Below are 16117 nucleotides of genomic sequence, written 5' to 3' on the forward strand. Positions count from 1 at the left end.
TGAGTCCCCCAGAAATTTATATTATGGTCATCAGCACATGGTTTGAATACTACAGGTTTTTCTAGACAGAAACAATAAATGTTTCTCTTCCAAGATCCTTGGGGGTAAGCCTTTTTTCATGCTTGTAGAGTTTCTGAAGCAGGCTCTTTATGTAAGCATAAAAAGGCATTATGGTGCCTGACCCAAGCCTTGGTCACCTGCACGAAGAAATGCCACCAACTATGCTGTGAACCTCAGCTTAGCAACAGATGATCAGTAGATCATAGCCAACAGGAATCAACAGCAAGAAAGCAGTTAGAAGATTTTTTTTTTCTTTTTTATTACAATTCCCGGAGACCCCTGGGACTTTTCCCACAGATTTGATCAGTATCCAAGCCTTATCCATCTCCTGCTCTTGTTGTCTCAGTGCTAGTGGCACTGATTTACCCTTTTGTGTCTGTCAATCTCCAGTTAATAGTATTTCAGATCTAAGCAATTCCAAGCAGATCCTGCTGCACAGTCTGTCCATTAAAAACACTAGAAGGGAACAAAATGCGTCACTCAGATGCCACGTGCAACTTTTATATCTATCTTGTTCATTTCTTGAGTTTATGCTTACATTCAAGTTAATTTAGGGCTGATGACAAGTACCATACTGACAAGCCCAAGGTTCAACACAAATTCCCCATGTCTTCATCATGAAGGAACCTGAACATCTTCCAGACCATGAATCCATGTGGCTCATCCATCCCATGTGAGGTTTCTTCCCTCACTCCTCTCCCTGGGGAAAGTTGTGCACACAGAGTCAATGTGTTTGGGTAGTACTTTTCTGAAGACATCAATTTTTGCCAGTCATGCTGCACAGTTGTCATGCTGCATATGCTCCCTCAGTTGCCTCCTCCCCTACAATTTCAGAACCCACTGGCCACTTTCAGCCACATTTGATAAAGTGGGAGAGATATCAAAGATAAGAAGTTTCTATACAGCAAGAAAAATCAGGGCCTGTATAGAGGAAGGAGACCCCAGTTAGTGTCCTGAGTGACAGAAAGACTGCAAGTTGAGAGCAGCAATCATCTCTCATGTTTGATTGCCAGCTGGCAAGGAATAAATGTGTCACAGAGAGCCAGTCAGCACCACATGGTTCAAAATGAGCCGTGGCACGTGCTGCTTTTGGCTCCCCAGGAGTTAAGGGACTACTGGAGATGAGATGAGGGTCTGTGAGGCATTTCAGGCAATGCATGGAAACATGAGATCATGGGAAATGGCTACGTCGGTTGTCATTATACGGATGAAATACAGAAATTCCATAGAAAAACAGGCTGCATCAATTCACTTCATCAGGAAATAACTTTTTAATATTTGCCTGCTCATTGTTCAGTGCAGAGAAGGTGGGTTATGCTGAATGCCTGGCACTGGGAGACAGAAAATGCTGAGCTGTAGGATGTCCCCAGGGGCTGGTGGAGAACAGTTTGTCCTCTGTACAGATGGGTTTCCTTGTGCAGCGCCATCATGGACCTCAGACTCCACAGCAGATATAAGGCAACCGAAATTACTTCAGCTCCGAAGACAGATGACTAAAGTCACTCAAACTACCCTCTATTTGTGGTGGGCAGAGGACATGTCCACAGCCTGCTGCCACAGCCAAAGTTCTGTTAAATTGCAGTCAATGAGTTACTCTAACTAACTTCACTGTGATACTGGAAAATACAGATGAGATTAACTCGGATGGTATTTTAGCAAGAAGCACACACCTGCTCGACCATTAATCACAATATCTTTGCAGCTTCTCATCTCTTTTTGTACAAAATGATCTAATCCCAGTAACCATATGTTTTTCTTCTGATGTGCTTAACTTGCTTTTCCTCTAATGTTTCCCCATACAAAGAGTAGTAATTGCAACAAAATGAGTGGAGAATCAAGAGAGGAGGATGAGGCTACCAAGATATATATCTATATATATACTGTGACAGTATTGCTTTCATCAAATGAAAAGAAATGTTCCCCTAAAGCATTTGTGCTATGTTCAGGAACACATGTTCCGCCATCATGGAGTCCTTCTGACTGATCATTAGCGAAAATCAGAGCTCTTTCCTTCCCTGCCCCTGTTTCTACATGGAGAAGATACAATGGTAATGAAGATGACTGCCTGCATTCGCTTTGCATGTGATCTTTCTTCAAAAGCAATTCTTTTTCATCAGTAACACATAAAATCCATCAAAATCCTCCCATCCAGCTAATTTCTGTGAGGCATCCTTATGTCTCCCAGCTGGACGGCTAAAGCATTGGCCTATTCCCTGACCTTAGCATCCATTTTATTATTAAACTTGCAAAAGCAAGCAATTCTTCAGACTGGCAGGCCAGGCAAGAAACCCAGGCTTTAAGAAACCACACACTATGCACATGTTTTGCTTCTACTAAGATCACTGGACTTGGCCAGCTGCTGACTCCTGGATTAATGACCAATACCTCCTCCCCTCAGGTGTCCCACTTAGCTTTTCCCTGGAAGAAACGGGCAGCCATCGGACCTGCTGGGAACTGAATCCCAAACTACTTTGGACATTGACCTTTCCAACACTGCATGATTTTTTTAAAACAGTTACTGAAAGTTCAACTACCGATTTATTTATTTTTTAATTAGTCAGCCCTTAGGAAGAAAAAGTGATAGACTGTGACAGCTTCTTGGTCCCAGAGCTGCTTATCAGCATGTGCAGTAAACAGGGGAAAAAACATAAATATTACATTCTCCCTCAAGATAAGGGATTTCAGAGTGAAGAATTGCTTCCCAATAGCAAATTTCAGAGCAGTGTCATGGAAATGGGTCACGGATTCCCAGAATGCGAAGTCCATAGTGGGTCTTCCCTAGAGCAAGGGATTCTCTCTGTCCGGCTCCCAGGCAGCTCCACTTCAGCATGGAAGTGGCTGCAGCCTGAAGGCGTCTGCATCAGCTCCTGCATCCGCAACCTTTTGGCAAGGAGTGGACCCCCATTTTGCTTTGCATTTCAGAGAAACATAAAGTTTCCTATAAAAACAACTGGTGTTCAAGTCCTCTGCCTGTCTAGAGATGAGTTTTTTTGCCTGCTTTGGGAATAAGTGTATGTTGCGGGCTGAAGGACCCATGTTCCCTGTGTCCCATGAAGTCCCTGACCCTGCCAAGGGTTCGCACCAGCACCAGCCACTTTGCAGTGGGAACTCAGCAAGGCCCAGACCGGCCCCACCAAACTCAGCCAAGCAGGAGAGAGGAGCAGCCAAAGCTCGTCCCACTGCAGGGCCCTCAGGGCAGGGGTCCTGCAGCTGACAGCAGGAGGTGGGCGATGGACCACCTCTGGGAGAGAAATGATGCTCCCTCACTACTGTGGGAAGCTGCTCTGGTTCCTGGCTCTCTTTAGCATTCACAGCGATGACTTGGCGTGTTCATGCTCTCTACATAAATCCTGATAAACTCCTAACCTCAAAAACATCCTGTAACTAGGGGCTTCTGTGTCTAGTTGTCAAATTGTGTGAAAAAGTGCTTCCCCCATCACTAGTACATTTGCTCCTGCTGCTGAGTTTCACTGAATCTCTTTGCATTCTTGTTTTAAAGACAATGTGAATATTAATTAATTCCCCTCTCTGTTATGTATCCCACCTACTCTCCTCATACATTTATCATATCCACTCCTATTAATCTCCCCTTGAATGTAAACGCTTCCAACATTGTTCAATCTCTGCTTATGGAAGTTTTGCTTGTCCACATCAGTAACAGCATCAGTCACTACCTCCCTGCCTTGAATAGGGACCAGCAGCCAAAAGATCAAGGTGACCCCGTAACCCATTATTCAAAAATTAGATCAAGCACCATTTCTTTTATAATGGCTACAGAAATAACTGAAAGGAAAATCTTACGACAATATCTCCTGTCTCTGTTTGTAGCATAATTTTACTATTATTATATTCTGTACAGAAGGGCATATGTTTTATTAATTGTCAAAAGCATAAATAGCTTTTTTAGCTTCTATTTAAAGAGCTCTTGGCAAACTGTATAAGGACTAAAAGAACCCAATTTTTTACATGCTTTTAATCCCTTCCCTAAACAAATCCTCTGACTTGAATTTTTTACATTTTGAAGGCACTTGGGTTTATGGTTTGCTGTGTGATGCTCACTGTTAATGGTACCCATCACATTTTTGTGGTATCAACATTGTCTGTTTTCTATAAACGTGCCATCATAATTCAAAACAGCAGCTTTCAAATATGTTTTGCCTCTGCTCATGAGAGATCACATCACATTTTTTTACACTCTCAGTGGAACTGCAATAACCAAAGTATAATTTGTATGGCCCTTCCAGTCTTTAATGTTTAATCAAAGTGCCCTGGTATTGTTTAAGTACCTATTAATTCTGCTAATTTTCAGCCTGACTCTTAAGTAACTGCAGCTGCTTTACAAAGAGACTGCATTTCAGCCTCTTAATGGAAAAAGATATATGCCTGGACCACAGCTTCAGTTTGCAGAGCCACCTTGTCTGTTCTGCTATAACACTTCCCTAGAGTCCCCCCTATAGAGAGGGAGAGAGGAATTTGAGGAACTTCTCTTCATGTTACTGCACTTCTCTCTTCATTATGAAAACAAGAGTCTTCCCTTCTTCCTCTATCCCTTGTAGTCCCTTCCCAGCATAAACTTCACTTCTACTACAGCGATATGACATAGTGCAGAACAGAAGACCTCCAATTTATGTCAGCTTCGATTACAGTGATTCAGTGTAGTTTAATGATGCAAAGGAAAATTAAATATTTACAGGTTTTTGTAGGATGTACAATGTTAGTTCTGCAATGAGGAAGACCCCCTGAATATCTTCGCTACCCTCTCAAAAGTATCCTTCTCTCTAAAATAATGGTCCTTCTGAATTCCTGCTAGGAGTATTTGCATTCCCAGAAGTCACAGCAGGGCTAAAGCTATTAATCAAAAAGCCTCAAGGCAAAGCCCTCACCTTGAAATCCATGTTTGTATCAGAGTCAGAGCTGAGATTAAAAGCAGTCTACTGACCTGATTGTGTTGATCCACATTCTGTGGCCCAAGGGAGTTTATTTTTATTGTTTCTTTAATATAAAAAAGGCACAATTAAAAATAATAATATATGAAAACACAAGCAAAGAGGAAATGAATAAGCATTAAGCTCAGAACAATGGGATGGGTCAGAAACAACGTGCCAGGCCAAACAAGAATTGCAGTCTCGGCTCCAACCCTTCAAGGGCTTCTGCACGTGCTTAACTTTATTTCCCCTGGCCTGATCCTGCACTGATTAAGTCATTAGGGCCCCAAGATCAGTAAGAGCAAGAGCAAGCCCTAATGAAACCATCTTGCACAGGCATGTCTGTAACATTAGGAGCATAAGCGTACCTCTGCAGTCATGCTGGTGTCCTGCCAAGGGAGAATTTAGTTTCTCCATGGGCTTGGTGATGACTTGGAGGGTTACCTTCCAGAAAGGGGCTGTTGAAGGTAAGGGAGTCATGGCTTCTCTCTGAGATCAAAAAGAGCTAATGTTCCAGCATAGCATCAGGAGACAGCATATAATGATGGGTATCAAATCTTCACCTATCATGGTGTCTCTGAGTATTTTTCTTTAAGGTGAGACTGCTACATGTTGTGGTGGATAGCTCTTTGGTTTTGCCAATAGCCATGTTACATCCTGCTCTGGGAGTCTGTGCATCTTGTTACAGTTTCAAGAAGGCATTCATCCAAATTGCGATCAACTTATTCAGGCTGAACCGCACGATGATCCAAACCAGCCCCACAGAGGTATGGAGGAATGCCTGTGGGTGAGATGATTATACCAAACTGGGGTTAAGTTATCCCATACTATAAAAATCTGACAGTGGCCTCTTAAGCAGACTCAGAGAAGTCAGGTTGCAAAAGCCTTCAGCTAACTGAAAAATCTGTTGTCCTTAGCTGCAGCCTGAGAATCGGAAACATCAGTTATAAAATAGACAAAAATGTAAATATAGGAGTGATGTGTCAACCACTGCAGGCAAATGCAGGGAGCTGGGGGAGCAGAGAGAACTGTAAGTCTTTGTTCAGATGCTCTGACACAGCTGACCTCAGGGCAGCTTAGGACAGAGATCTGCTATGGGCCATCCAATCACTAATAGGAAGTAGAAGAAGCTTTTATAAGCATTCGTACAAGATATCCAAACAATGAGACATGGTGGTAGTAGTAGATTTTAGTTATGCAAAAATGTGTAAAGAAACCAATAGGGTAATTAAAATCTCCCAAGTAGATAACCAAGATTTTCAGCAGGAGTAGAAGAGTGAGCACATCCTAAAAGACAACTATGTTAAGAACATTAGAGCAAGCTACCCCTATGCAGAAGAACACCAGGCACATAGGGGTACAATTCCAGCTGCATCAGTAGCTTTCTGAGGACTTTAAAAAGTGGATACTGCAGAAAGGAGTCATACAAGCACATAGCTAAGGATAAGGGAGTAAGACAAACAATTGCGTACAGAAGCAGAGCTGCTACAACACGGAAGGCATTTCAACTAGGAAAGGACATAAACGGGAACTGGGAAAAGTTCTATAAATACATTTTAATTAGAGGAAGAAAAAGGAAAGTCTTGATCCATTACTAAACAGGAAAAGAGAGCAAATAACAAGTGATGCAGAGAAGCTTGGCGTGTCTCTTGATCCAGCCCTTATTTTAAAAAAAATCTGTTTGTGACCAGCTAATTAACTACATTATTTTTAAAATTAGGTAGGACGGGAGGCCAAAACAGGAAAAGACCAAGTTAAAGAACACTTGGATGAGCCAAATGCATACAAGTCAGCAGGGCCTCATAAAGATCACCTGAACTTATTCAAGGAATAAGATGAAGTAATTTGTGAATGGCTAACAATTATTGTAAAGTAATTATTGTAAAGGAGTCACACAGAACAGAATGGGCCCTAGAGCACAGGAGAAGGGTGAATATAGTGCTGATCTTTAAAAAGGAATAATGAGACCCCAGGAAGCTATAAACCACTCACCCTGATTTCCAAAAAATCTGGAATGAGTTATTAAACAATCAGTTTTTAACTACCTAGAAGATGGTATGGTGATAAAAAGCAGTCCACTTGAGTTTGTCAAGAACAGATCATGTCAAGACAGTCTAATTTCCCTTTTTAACAGAGTAGCTGGCTTAGTGAATAAAGAAGAGCAAGTGGATGTGATTTATCTTAGCCTCCCAACATAGTCACATTAGGTATGAGCTAAAATGTAATCACAACAGGACGGGTGCACAACTGGGTGAAGTTCACTCCAAAAACACAGTTATCAATTGTTCCTATCAAATAGGAAGTTATTCAAGTGGAATTCCTCTGGGATCTGTTCTGGGCCTGTTTCCATTCTTTTCACGATGCAGCTGATGAAATCTGTGTTACCATTAAACTTGGAGAGGCTACAAGAGAATCATAGTCAGACGATCAAAGTGCAGAAATGATCTGGAAAGATGGTCCACAGCCAACCTGATTAAATAACCACTAGGATAAAGTGCTACTTTTAGGAAGGAGAAATCAAATTCCCAACTATAAAGCTGGAAGAAATTTGTAAGCAGTGGGATGGTAGAAGAAGGTCTGAGGGATGTAGCAAATGACAGGCTGGATTTGTGTTGATAGTACAGTGCCCTGGCAAAAATTATAAGTACCTGAGTTGTATATATGGAAGCATCACATGTAAGACAAAGGCAGCAATTATTCTGCTCTGCACTTTGGTGTGGAGGTCTCAGTTGAAAGGTTTTGGGCACTGTACTTTAATAAGGATATAGATATACTGGAGACAATTCTGGAGGAGATCAACAAGTATGATCAGATATTTGAAAAATACAGTCAATGAGGTAGAAAGAATTGCATTTGTTTAGTCTAGAGAAGATTGCTTAGTCTGGAGAAGACAAAGGCAAGGCAAGACTCTGGTTCCCAAATGCACACAAAACTCTGATAAAGATGTCAGCGAGCAATTGTTCTGGTTGAAAGTAAGGACAAAAATAGATCAGCTAAAATTGCAGCAAAAGGCTGTTTTATGCTGGAGCCTGGGGAAAGCTTTCCATCCATTGGTGCAGCAGAGCAGAAGGTTGTCCAATGTCCTTCACTGGGGAGGCTTAGGTAAAGGTTAGGCAAATGCCTTCTAGGAAGAGAGAATATACGGTAGTTTGGGCTCCAAAACACCTCTCTCTGGAGACCCTTCCCTGCCTGAGGTTCCTGCAGCTTTGAGTCTTAGTAGCTGAGGACACAGGTGTGTAATCTCTGATACTATAAAGCAGTAACTCTGTTAGTGCTTTAATAGCAAAGATTTTATATATAGTAATGATCAGCCCTCCCAAAAATTCTTGGCTATCAGATTTCTTCTGCTGCTGGGAAGGTAAGACAGATACAGTGAAAGAAATTAATGCCTGCTGATTTTCTTACATTAGCACAAAGAGGTATTGGCAGAAAAAAAAAAAAAAAGAAAAAAAAAAAAGTGTTGGTTACTGCATAAGCAGTGAATGTATGCCCATCTTTATGGTCCCAGGTACATAGCACATCAGTGTGCCAAATCCATATTAGAGCAAAGCCCAGGTACACTTCAGTCCCCATTTTTCCCAAATGCAACGAGAAGGATTGGGCTGCATCCCGGCCAGGATTCACAGTATGCTCTGCCAGGCCACCAGTTTGCAGCACCAGGACCACAGAGGGACTTGGGTGAAGCACTGGCAGGTCAACACAGGTGGACCTGGGCAGCCGAGCAATCCTTATCCTCAAAGGTTTGTCTGCACAAGAGCAGAGGGGAAAGAGAGCCCGTGGAAAGGAACAGTGTGGCCATGGTCACATCTGGCAGGCCCTCGCCCTGTAGCAGCGTCTCGTTGCCGTTGCTCCTTTGGTTCTCTGAGATGAACTGAGACCACCTGGGACCCCAACCCTCCCAGCAGCTGCGTTGCTCAGATCCCATCACTTGGAAAGGGCTCAGTGTTCCCCAGCCATCCTCTATACTTTACAGGATAGCATCTTTCATGCCCAATTGCACACAGGAGTGTCCAGAAATGAATACCACCTTCCAGACATGGTAAAAAGAGGGGATGGGGGGGGGGGGGGGGGGGGGGGGGAAGCCCTGCCAGAATCATCTACCTCCAAGAATCCATAATTCACACACACAATCAGGCATATCTTATGTCTAGCACTTGTTATTCCCCATATCAGAAGAAGAGTGTTCAGAAAGCATAGGGTAAAATAAATCAATTCATTGAAACTGCCTTTCCCTTCTCTTTTTTAACATGCTTCCATGTATCTCTTTAAAATTTATAACCTAACATGTGTTTGGTTTTTGGTTGGGGTTTTTTTTTTTTTATTTTAAAATTTCAGAGCTGGAATGTTGCTGCTAATTTATTTCAGTGCCACCTTTTATTTTCTTAACTGCTTGGGTCTAGCACATCTGGTGAACGAGCAACGTTTTGTGGGGGCCCAGCTATTTCCTGTAAGGCTATGATGTGTTTTCTCCTATCACTGCACTGGTCTGCAAGTGACACTGAGTTAAGGTACTCAGGCTGCTTTCCTGTCTTGAATGCTGTAAATCAGTGCCAAAAACTAAGGGCGTCAGGAAACTAATGAAGAGGAGAAGTGGCAGCAGTCATTAGAACAGATGCCGCCAGGTGATGGCCAAAGATAGTATTAGGGAAATGATGGAAATCTCTGCAAGGGAATCAAATGGGAGAGTATCATCAGCGGATAATTGAATTTTATAGTTAAATTAGAACTGTTCCAACACGGACATGATTTTGGATTTCACAGTTAAAGCACAGTTCCGTTTTGCACTGAAAACAGGAATTCAGCTTCTTTGTTATGTTTGAAAAATACGGTCTCCTCCTCAAATTGGCAGCACATATCCCTTTGGGTACAAGATGAATGGTCTGGTAATTTGTTAGTTTGTGATTTGCAATTAATTAGAAACTTGGTCCTTTAAGAAATCTGTTCCAATTGTTCCTTTGTTTGAAACATCTCAACAATGAAATAATGCAGACCACAAAAATGTTCCATCTAGTCAAAATCCATTGAAACTTTGCACACAGACAATAGCTGAATAAATTAGTTTGCAAATAAAAGTTTTGTAACTAATTGCAGACAGGGAATACTGTGACTTCAACAAAAACTCATCCAATCATCCGGTTTCCCCTAGAGCAAATTTGCACGTGCTAATTCCATTGGCTGTAAGGATTTACATTCATTAATCCCATTGACTTGGAGAGGGATGAATGTATCAAGAAGACATTACTTGGCCAGTTCTTTTAAGTTTTTGCATTTTGATTTGGTGCATAAAAGCAGCACTGCTGGTCCAGTGTGTATTTAAGAGGCATTGCTGAAGAACCCAAGGCAACAGAGCTCTTAACAATACTGAATTAGTGAGACCTTGTGCCCCCTTCACTCAAATATCACCCTTAGTTCCATCACTAAGGCAGCACACTAAACCACTGGTTTCAACTTGTGGCTTAGAAATCTCTTAGAAACACAGTTTCAAAGGGGTCCACAAAAAGTAACTAAGAATTAACCTATTGCAGGAGGCTCAAATTTGCTACATGGGAGTATATGCTTCCTTTAGAAATTTTGTAGCGGTCCGCAAACTGAAAAGCAAAATTAAGTAAACCAGTAGCAGATTTGATTCATGTATCTTCATTAACTGTTTGGTGTAGCTCTGGTCATCTACATCAGCTGTAAATTCCTGGCACAGAGCCAGACAAAAGAGGCAGGAGTAAAAAAGAGATATATTAAAAAAATAGAGATGTAAGAGACATGTCAGCAGAAAGAAAAAAAAAAAAAGACAACAAAAATCCCACTGGATTAGCCCAGGAGAAGAAATTTAATGAGTTCCTTTCCCAGGAACTGTGGCTGACAACAGCTTCAGTGGAGGACAGAGGTGTCCTTGGAAGGACCCTTCCAGGTCAATGCAGCCATGAAGACTGTCCTTCTGCTGCATGCAGAACAGCTCTTCACACCACACCAATTTTCAAATCCAAGGGCTTGCTTGGATTCTGGTAAGGAATTGAAAAGAAAAAAAAAAAAAAAAAGAAAAAAAAAAGAAAAAAGAAAGAATGAAATCACAAAGTCTCTGACGTTTCAGAGACGTTTCAGCCCATTTGGGTAGTTCTATGCAAGCTTTTGAAAAATCTTTTTATAACTGATGCCAATTTTTAAGTGAAAATGTATTTCAGAAGCAAAAGAATGCTTCTGTTGAGAAAAAGTTGAAACCAAATATTGTTTAACATTTAACAGACTCAAAGAAAAAAATTTTTTGTGTTTATCCCAAATTCATAAATATCTCTGACTCCCCCTTATTTGTACAGTGGGATGAGTTCATCTGAAAAAAAAAACCAAAAACAAAAAAAAACAAACCTCCCTAAATCTTAAAATAAGTAACAATCAAAAATATCAGACCAAATTGTCACTCAGACATGAACTACACCTAAAGATTCGACAAAGACCTAATACAGAAATGACCCAAAGCCTGGGAAAGGGAACGGTCACCAGAATGGGCAGGATCCCTGCTGATCCCAAAGCAGAAGCACCCCGACAGTGAGCCACACCAAGCAGCAAAGCAGCCTGCATGGCATGGAGACTCTGCTGCGATCGCCAGCCAGGAGTGGAAATCAGGAGAGATAAAACACGAAGGAAATGCAGAGTTGCACAACTCCTGTGACAGAGAGAGAAATCCCAGAGCCGCCAAAGCCGGCGGGGGATGCAAACTGATTTCTTTGCATTATCTGTTAGAAAAACGCTGCCCAGCGGAAAGCGTGGGAGGAAGGTCTTGCCCCATGGCAGGAGGGAGGTGGGTGCAGCGGCTGCTCCATCACGTGGGGCTGGCAGCAGGGAGGTGACCCTGGGTCTGTGGGACGTGGCCCTTTAACACAGTGGGGGTGTGACAGAAAAAAGGGGGCTCGAGAAGTCCCAAATGGCAAAGAGGCGAGATGGTGAGAAGCAGCTTGGACACGAGGGGAGAATCTACTCTGGGAAATGCTACCACTAGGAGAGCTGGATGGGGTGTCCTGCACATGGGTGCTGGGACACAGGCATGGGTTGGGAACCTCAGGAGACCTAATTTTCTTCCAGTGCTGGAAATATTTATCCTGGAGACTAGGACGAAGACGTTTGTTTTTTCTCCATGCTTCTGTTAGGAATTCCTCTGGATTTCCTATCCAAAAATAATAAGAGGTTACAGAGGAACATACATGAATGCTCTTTCTGCTCTGTGGCAGAGATGGAGTGGGCTGATCAAGAAGCACTGAGCCGGTGGGTGGTGTGCATCCTCCCAGGGTCTCCTCCCAGCACCTTCTTGGGGAAGGAGCACGGCTCTCCTTTCTCTGACTGCACATCTCCCGACTGACTGTCCCACTTTGGAGGACAGGGTGGCTGAGGCAGGTTGGGAATGTGAAGCTGCATCCGAGGGCTGGAGGTGTGATTTAGCCAGTCAGGTCCTGTGTGCATGGGTCTGGCAGCAATTCCAGTCTGCACAGAATTCAAGGTTATAGTACTGAACAAGGCACTGTAAAGGCTTGCAAGCAAGACCACTCAAACCCAGGAGATTATAAAATAATGTAATAATATAAAATAATCTCCTGGAATCAAACCAAGAGCTCATGTGACTCTGCCTTTGGGTCTGGCAGCTGGACCAGTGGTAAGGAATCACACAATAAAGTAGGTCACAGGTTTCCAAGAGACCTTTTTTTTTCCTTTAAGCTTATGAGAAAATGATGATTTATGAAAATCAGCTTGAAGCAAGGCAGCGATTCTGATAATAAGACCTCAAAAGAGTATGGAGGGCTCTGTCATTACAGTAATGGGCCCCAGATAAGTGCTTCATCAACAAGACTATACATCATTACTACTTAAACTGCGCTGAAAAGATGGGGCAAGGGGAGAATGAATGGCGTCTGCTACAAAAATAAACTACAACAGAAACATTCCTCAGTGCTTTTATATTTTATACCATAAAATCCTCCATTTCGGAATTCAGTTAAGCCAAACATGCATTTTTCACCTCCTCTCATCACCTCAGAGTGCTGTTAAAACAGAAAGACCCCAGTGCAGCCTGCAGGTCGAGCCTCGCATCGGCGAGGCGGCCGCCCAGCCTCAGGGTCCCACAGCCGTCCCTCCGGAGCGTGCCCGAGGCGCCCAGCAGCCCCCCGCAGCAGTGGAGGTCCTGCTACCATGTGAAAGAGCTGAGGAGAGAAGCAATTTCCTGCCTCGTTTAAAAGCACAGAGGTGGTGGGTGCGATGCTGAGGAAAAGCAAACACAGTCTCGCCTGGCACAATCAAAACAAAATTTGGTCTCATGCCTCTTTTCCTCCCCTCTGCCCATGCTTGCAGCAGGGCCGTACTGCTGTGGAGGTCGGGATGTAACAAACCACTGCAGAACTTTGCTTTGGTCACATTTTTTGTTAGATTTATGTAAAGGAAAACACTTTTTCTTGGATTGTTGCATGTCAGCCTCGATCCTGCTTCCCCCAGCGTCCCCCCAGCAGGTGAAAAAACGATCCCAGCTTGACCATTAAAAGCTGTTCAGCCATGTCAGTGGAGGAAAAACAGAGGCTGAACTGCGGGAAGGACGTGCTGGGGAGGACAGGCTGCTGGGAAGCCTGGCTGGCAGGTAAGGGGGGACAGCCCTGCTGGGACCTCCAACCAGTCCCACCCCACCAGGACCCGGGACGTCCAGTGTCCCCAGCCCTGCGGGAGCCGCTCAGGGAGAGCGCTCCCTGCCCACGGGGCCACAGTGATGTACCCGAATAAATGGGTAAAGACAAACCGAGCGTGGGTTCAGGCTCTGAGCCAGACTGTTACGGTGCTGCTTTCTGGTGTTTGTACTGGTCTAGCAACAGAGAAATAGGAAGGCTTGGAGTGACAGTCACAGTGGGGTTTCATTCTGTTATCAGGTATCATATAAACCAGGCACAGGTTCCCTTGCTAGGCTGCACCCTCAGTTCTATGTACAATAGTTTATGGCTATTTAAAATGTTTCTTGCAATTGCTCATCTTCACTAGCAGCAAATTTTTATTCATAATTTATGCAGTGCTTTTACAACTTTCACTCGAAGTAAAATAAATGTAACAGCTGGTGAGTCTGTAGCTGAAGAGGGTGATAAAAAGAAGAATAAAATATCTCTGAAATGAAATTTCCTTTCCAGCACATGTGCTGGGCCCAACATAAAAGATGCAACAGAAAGTTTAATTTAAAACTAATTTATTGGTGAAATGTTATCAGAATCCCAACAAATAGCAAATAAATCAACATGACACTGGGAAAAAGATCAGCTGGTGAGGATGGAAGCTACCAACATAACAATCCGCAGCCAGGGGAAGAGTTACACAAACTGGAGTACATCAGCAAAGCCAGAGTGAAATGCTCCCTCCTCAATTTTGGATTCCAAAATGAAATCACTTGAGGTTAAAATGCTGATGGGTGCGAATATTTGTTCCTTTCATAAGAAGTAAATACTGGATTTTTGACTGTGAGACACTGCCTTGGTCCCATGTTTCTGTTCCCCTCTATTCTGCAAAAGCACCAAGTGACATGCAAGAAGCAGGAAAAAAAGAAGTGACATTTTTGGGATATGTTGACTGAACTTCACTAACACTAGATTTATATGTTTCTCCTTATTAAGGCAAAGGAGAGGGAAATTGGAACATACACAGCTCCTCGGTTGCTCTAAATCAGAAGGCTGTGAATGTTTCGTTTTGTTTTTCTGGAAAGAAGATCTGGATGAATGAGAAGCAAGAAACAAAAAAGGCTGACAAAAAAGCTTCTCTGGCTCGAAGTTCACCGAGATACTGTCTCAAGAGGAAAGATGCGCTTTTGGCTGAGGACCGTGCCAGAGGTCCGGAGGCTGCACACAGAGACATTGCCTCCAGTGGTGTGATTCCTCTTGCACCCACGGACGCAGGATTTGTATGCCCTTGTAAATGAGCAGAACTGGGGAAAAGGTGCCTGAATCCATTGCGGATCTCCTCTCATCCCCGACATCCAGTGGGGTCCTATACTTTGGGTGGCCATTTTACTTTACATGTTTTGCTCAGTACTTTGCGGATGTCTCAGTGGAAAAGAGTCAGATTGCCCAAGAAGACAATTTACTCGGTATTCCCTTTGTGACCAGAGGCACGAAATGCTGGACCCCTTTGAGGACACCATGCTGTCACAAAGTCTCCAGCCTACTCTTGAGAGAAGGTTTTAATTTTGCATGAGGCACAACTGCTTAGTGAAGCATTGCACAGCTTGCATTCTGAAGGATGCATTTTGGTTTAGCAATGATGACCACAGAGTTACGAACAACAGTTCCAATTCAGTTCATGCACAATCAGAGGCAATTGTATTTAATCAATGAATTCACTCCTGTCTGAATCAGGACTCCAATTTGGCCAGTGTTTTCTTTCCTATGCTGTAACAAATTATTCCTATTGACTGAACAGAGCGTGCCAAAGTTTCTTACACTCTGATTTATGTGAAATAATTAGTATGGTATTGTCTGGGTTTGAGGTCACTCAGCTCTTTTTCTTGTACTTTAGCATCTGTGTTCATTCCCATTCTGTACCAATTAGCATAGAGGGAGCAGGATCCAGCCATAAACGACAGCTCCTCTGCTTCACAACACCCGCTTCATCCAGTCTTTTCTTACCTTTCCAGAAAGGACACCCCACCAAAAACAAACAACAACAACCCCGCTGATACGTTAGTTTCAGAACAGCAAAAACACTGACAAGAAGAGCTCTGCAGAGCACATGACTTCCAGTTAAAGTAGAAGGACTGGTTTGTTCTAAAAACAGAATTCCCAGCCCCATAGAAAAAAAGACACCCCACACCTACTCCTTGAAACATGACTTAATCTATCTTAAGGGGTAGTAACTCTCAGGGCCAGCTTTTCAGCCAGGGTAAACCAGCAGCTCTCTACTACAGCATTGCTGATCTCTGCCAGCTGCACTATTTATGGAGCTCACTGGGCTCCGCTGTAAAAGAGAGGAAGTTGCCATTGGCCTTGTAACAGGAGGGTGAAATGAGAGGGACACAAATTGGTTAGGGAGGGAGGTCTTGTGGGGTTTTTTTTGGTGGTTGGCCTTGTTTTTTCTGATGGTGCTTCTTTTCTTCAGGTAGGTTGCGTTATTATTGCTCTATTATAAGAGTT

The sequence above is a fragment of the Balearica regulorum genome, chromosome 7 (assembly GCF_011004875.1).
Source record: "Balearica regulorum gibbericeps isolate bBalReg1 chromosome 7, bBalReg1.pri, whole genome shotgun sequence".
In the NCBI taxonomy this organism is placed as follows: domain Eukaryota; kingdom Metazoa; phylum Chordata; class Aves; order Gruiformes; family Gruidae; genus Balearica; species Balearica regulorum.